At 43.5% G+C, this 6354-nt stretch overlaps 1 non-coding gene across 1 annotated transcript; it reads left to right on the top strand.

Annotated features, from left to right (window-relative positions):
- The first annotated feature begins 5857 nt into the window (after positions 1-5857).
- On the top strand, positions 5858-5930 carry TRNAT-CGU (transfer RNA threonine (anticodon CGU)). The gene has a single exon. It is a non-coding gene; the product is annotated as a tRNA-Thr (tRNA).
- Positions 5931-6354: the final 424 nt, after the last annotated feature.

The raw sequence follows: 6354 nt of genomic DNA on the forward strand, positions 1-6354 counted from the left end.
CTAAGTGCCGCATGGTTTTCGACTGGGCGTGTATGTATGTTGTGCGCTTATGACCGGCCGATTTCAGTACTGTACGATAGGTCTGTGTTGTCCGTACCAGATGTGCAATTACTTGTAGTTTACTTCAGGTAGGTGTGTTTGAGTTCAGTGGTGCACAATTGTTAACTGGAAAAAGGTCTTAACTAATAATTTTCGAAATTTTGTCATTTGCAAAACTTTTTTGAAAGGGACACAGACATTACACACAAAGTCTAAACGAGAAATCCGCTTTCTGTGATGATTATATTTAACTTGTTTGACGATGACACTTACAAGTGTCATCAAAGTCGGTTCACTGACACCCGGGGAAAAAGATTTCCATGTTCCTAAATATAGAAAATTTCAATTAGGCTGCTGCTCTCTTGAAAGTTATGATGTCTTCTTTACTACTACTTTTTTTTTGATCCAGTACCAGAGTTACACTTACGAGTCTTGGGCTGCAGGTTTAAATCTGCGGTAGTAAAAAAAAAAAAAAAAAAAAACTCATTACGTGCACTATACAAAACAAAAAGAGGTCTGGAATTTTGAAATTTGTAATAACTGATGGGGCTTAACATTCCAAAACCACGATATGTTTATGCGAGATGCCATAGCGAAGGGCTCAGAAAATTTCGTTCTTTATTGCGCACCAAAATCTGAGCACACGGGCTTCGCGCGTTCTAGCCTCTATCCTTTGGAAATACAGCCGCCGCCGTGTGCGCCATGTTTACAAGCGAGAAGGCGTGGACGCCGCTTTATTGGGATACTGGTGCATTGAAGTGAAGCTTCCTAATTGTGCCCCCTGCAGAAAATCTTGCTTCTCCCGCTCAACGGGGCCTTGTTCTTTCATGGGGGTCCCAAGTTTGGACGTTCAAATACTTGAAAGAGTATACTGACGCTAAATTTAGATGTATTCCGCTTCTTGCTCTAAATAAAATACAGGTGTCGAGAACCCCCAAAACAGTGTCGTAGTGATTGGGAATGCATAAGGCATAGTTTTATTTCCACTACCTTGGAAAAGCGCCTTTGGTTTCAGTATTGAGGTGGGTGTCTTCGCAGTGACGGGTCAATACAACTCTTACGTCACGGAAATACAGCAACTCGCAACATTTCGCTCAATTTTCCGTCACTCGCACGGTGTTTGCGTAAACAACTCTAAATGAAATTGTTTCCGCCCACAAACTCGGACAGTGACTTCTGCGATTTCGCAGACTTCGCGAAGCCAGTGAACTGTGTTGACTCGCCGTGATTGTGTTTACTTCCAGGGTTGCCGTTGGGTCGAATTCAAAAAGAGCGAAAATTAACGCGAAATATACCCAAAGTAGGCATGTTATTTATTTTAGCGCCAAAATTTCAGCCAAACAGAAATAAAGTGGTGTTAATGCGAATGGTTGTCAGTATTCAACCGCAAATATAGTGGTATTGAATATGACAAAAAGGGGGTAAAGTGAACACACTTCTCCCCTGCTGTTTAGTCCCCAATCCACAGGAATGTTATCAATAAACTAACAAGTTGCTATAATTTCAGTGCGTCTGGATGCAGTTGGACTACAATCCGTGCAGTTCTTGTCAAACTAGTTTTGGGCCAACAACAAAGCAACCCGTTGAATATTAAAGCTAATTTCTCTAGAAACCATCAACCTTAATCGGCACGATTTCCCAATAATACCACTCCAGTTTTCAATATCGAAATCTGAACAAAGTTGAATGGTTTAGACACATTTTGTTCTGGATATCTCTCTGACGCGTTGTGTTTCAGCATCCCAATCTGGCGTCAGCGGTATTTTATATAGCCACGGTGGCTATATAAAATACCGCTAAAAAGCCACCATGTCCTAACATGCGCACGTCCTTCTGTATTTTTGGACAAAGGGACACTCGCTGGTGCTTCGGTGAACAGTAACCTGCTGGCGGGGAAATAAATTGCGCGAATGAATTCGATAGAAAATCTCGATGACAATGGTTATAATTCAAATTTGCATGCTGTTTGATCTTTAAATAACGCGGTGTAAATGTTGCAATAAATGCGCCAAAAGAGCAGTTGAACGTACCAAGAATGTAGCCATGGCGCCAACCTGAAATTTTTGTGGCCAGACAGCGACACAAAATAGCCATTTTGGCACAAAGTAGACACCAACAGCAACCCTGTCCATTTTGGTTGGCCGGGCTTGCAGGTGCTGTGTGACAAAAACTGAACAAATAATGCTAAATATTTCATTCGTGTTGTCTGGCTTCGGTGTGTGGAGAGTGTTGACTGTGCATGCCATGGAAATGAAAAATGTTTCTTGTGTGAAATCGTGTCAGAGCGCCTTTGAATCCTGACACGCAAGCGAGCCATCATGCAAGTGGGGCAAAGAGTGTAAAAGCTTTGTGAATATGCTACTCAAAGCAACCCGACGGAAATGTTGCGTTTGTTGTGTAATACTTTTTTAAAATCCTAAAATCCCATTAGATTTTCCGGGTCAGAAGCACGAAGATTCGGCGAATCCATGTGCTGCCTATCATTCCCATGCTACAGCTGAACCACCACGCTTTGCAGCTGTCCCTAGACACTGGCGCCAGACTTCGCTCTAGTTATTTCAGAGGAAGCTCTATGAGCTGTCGCACCTGTTCGCTGCTTGCTAGTGAAACGTCACACACGAGAGACAGCAGCTACACGACACACTCGGCATGGAAACACAATGCCATGTGTCCCAAGTTAACGTCTTTTTCAACGTCTGACTCGCGCACTTGGCGCGCCCCCCTTTCCTGCAACCCGATTGTGAAGAGTGAATCAGCTAGTATGACAGTGCCAACAGTTTGGCAGCTAAAGTGCCATACCGGTATTGGGGTTTGGGCAACCGTATCATTGAACCCGAGTGATTTCGCCTTTTCAAACTTGCAAAAAGTTTTGTCATATAGCGCGCGGAACTCTTTTTTATTGTTATTTTTGAGTGTTTATCGAAATAATGATTGTAGAAAGAGCATACACTTGTCTTTCCAATATTGAATCAGATGGTGCGAATTGCAGCGGCAATCAACCCGAAGAACGCAGCCAATCAGGAAGAGGCTTACTCCATCGCAGTGTGCAAAGAAGGAAGAAGCCCGCGCAAAAAGCTCGTACACGGTACGCAGTTCATCTCTCTAATCACTCGAGACAACTACCGAGCCGTCAGCAATCCTCCGTAAGTTTTCTATATAACGGAGGAGTCCACATTTAAGCGATCGCGGGACGTGACGGCCGATATGTCCTTCGTCGTGCAGTCGCGCAACAGCGTAATCTGATCATGAAGCGCGCGCGAATTCCAATAGTGCCCCCAGTAACCTCAGTAGTTCCTTCATCACCAGATATACTTAAAAATATATCTACCGACTCCAGCTGCCACAATCGCGTAACCTGAGCATTCGTCTGGGACAAGCACCACCCAGTTTCCTAAGCACACTGCATGACGTACGAAAAGTAACGTTCCCGGACATGTCGGCACCTTTTTTGGCTGCTATCACAACACTCCTCACACCCACTCCCTTCAGGTACCTCATCACACACATAGACATGATGTACACGTGTGTATGTACTGTTACGAGAGGCCCCACGTTCTCGTGGGTAGCGTGTCGCGAGGGCGAACACCGGGCAGGGAGCATCCAGGCAGTGGCAAGGCAAAAAAACAGCCAGGAGGAAACAAAACGTTTATATTTACAGCATACGTACAAAACGTGAACGAGCAAGCAGCTTCGACACTAGCTGCGCCAGCCTTTCATATAGGCCCAGGAGGAGGAGGGTGCACCCCCGCCGTTGAGACGCACCCACTGTCTCTGTGGGACGCGCCCTGCAGTGTCTCTGACGGACGCATCTAGTGTCTTTTGCAGGAAGAGCAGCAAGGGGGGCGAGAGAGCACTGATCAGCGCCTAATGCGTTCGTAACAGGATATCGTACATCTAGACGTACTACAAACGCAAAAGCACACCTACCGCTGTTTCCTAAAGGTTAACTTTCTGGGATTCACATTTGAACTACACCACTTCTTTTCTCGAATTGTAAGAATAACTGAGAAGTCACCGAGAAGTATTTGCGGAAACATCACGTACCAGCTGTCGCAGTGAAGTTCACATAATTAAAAAAAAATAAATACAGTGAGTTGCACTTAACGTGTACGTTAGTGTCGGACCATGTGAGTGTTTGTACTTTTTTCTTGGTTGTTCTCTGATTTATTTTGCTTCTGCTAACTAACTAACTAACTAACTAACTAACTAACTAACTAACTAACTAACTAACTAACTAACTAACTAACTAACTAACTAACTAACTAACTAACTAACTAACTAACTAACTAACTAACTAACTAACTAACAAACAAACTAACTAACTAACTAATTAACTAACTAACTAACTAACTAAACAACTAACTAACTAACTAAGTAACGTTGTCCATGCTTCACATGACCAGAAAAGACGCTATAGCCACTAAAAACTGGGCGCTGAACAACATCAAACAAATTTGGAGGCATTCGCTCAGCACAATATATCGAACGACAGCACAATAAAACATCTAAAGCCACTCTAAACAAACACACAGCATCTGTTTAGCAACCGCGTTAAATTATTCCCGTACGTGCGACTTGTTTATTCAGAGGCGTTTTATTTTGTGCCGTTCTACGTTCTTCACTTGTTTTAGTCTGGCCATTTCTGACGCGAGCTTAGTTGACGTTTTTTGAAATGTCCAGTTTACGCGCCTTTGCTGCAAAAGAAGCGACCACCTGGGCCTTCTTTGTGGAGGGCTCGAATGGCGTGCGCACATGTGTGAAGTTGGTTTCAGCGCAATGCGCACGCCGGCTTCGCTTGGTGTTACAGGTTAGCAAGTATGAGATTGTTGTTTTGAAGCATCGCAAAGGTGCTGCCTGCGCGTCTGTTGGTTATACAAGCTCGTCTAATGCTGCTCACTTCTTCGGCTGGCTCATCGGTCACGGCTGCGTAACGTCTATGTAGAGAGAGACATCATGACCATTTACGATATCTCTTTTACCATAAGTGCGTCATTCGACTGCGTTCTCTACCCAGGTGGAACATGGGTGAAGTCTCAGAAAATCTGTAATTTTTTTTTTATTTAAGAAAATAATGCACGCTACAGTTGCATGATAAGAGTAGAAGCTTTACTTATTTAACGTATTGCGCCAGCGCAAAGTGTAAAAAACGAGAAAAAGTCAACCGATGGAAAATATTCCCACGCTATACCCACCGACTGCTGTGTGCAGCTTCACCTATATCCATATACCCCCCCCCCCCCAGCCCCGCGTCCCCTTTCACTGCACCGACAAGCATGAGTATCTCGCCTTTCGTTCTGAAGTGGTTTGCGCCAGCTCTTGCTGAGTAGTGGTGTATCGTGAAGGAAATAGCATATATATATATATATATATATATATATATATATATATATATATATATATATATATAATATCCGAAGGTCTGGTTCCTGCTCACGGCAAGTTATCTTTTCACCCCCTTTTCTTTCTTCACACTTACATAAAAATTGGTCTAATAACTTCCCCTATACATTCCTTGTCATTATTGTCTGTTAGATCTCATTAATACTGTGTCAAAACACAGAAAAACAAGCCCTTAAGTATAAACTTCTTTCCCTTATTCATTAACGAAGGTCTCGTACTGGCAGACTTGGTGCCGTTAGGTTGTATACGGGGGACTATTGGTCAGCTGCCAGCTCGTAATAAGTTCACGTGCTACGTGACGCCAAACAGGCTTATAAAGAGTGTGCCACACTCGCCGCCATGGCTACAGGTGGACCTGACTGACACTCCTACTTCTAAATTCACATATAAACCCAATAAAGTGGCTGAGGGGATAGCCGCCGTGATAGCTCAGTGGTTAGAGCATCGAATGCGTTATTCGAAGGTCGTAGGTTCGATTCCTGCTCACGGCAAGTTATTTTCTCACCCACGTTTCTTGCTTCCTATTTACATTATATTGGTTCTAATAACTTTCCCTATACATTCCTTGATATTGTTGTCTGTTAAATCTTAATAATATTGTGTTAAAACACGGAAAAACGAAGCCTTAGGTATACACCTCTTTCCCTTATTCATTAACGAGGGTTTCGTAGTGGCAGACGTGGTGCCGTTAGGTTGTATACGAGGGACTATTGGTTATTTTTTCAGGGACTACAGGGACTACTGTTATTTTTTCCACGTTTTAAAGAAAGCCCGCGAAACGTGAAAAGAAGCCGTGTGACGGACCGTGAGAGCACTGCTATAGTGCTGCTATAGGCTTTCTTCAACACGCGGAAAAAACAACAGCGCTAGACGTATCGTAACAGAAACAATTTATTCGGTGGTTGCTGAAAGTGC

This window comes from Rhipicephalus microplus, chromosome X (genome assembly GCF_043290135.1).
Source record: "Rhipicephalus microplus isolate Deutch F79 chromosome X, USDA_Rmic, whole genome shotgun sequence".
Lineage (NCBI taxonomy): Eukaryota > Metazoa > Arthropoda > Arachnida > Ixodida > Ixodidae > Rhipicephalus > Rhipicephalus microplus.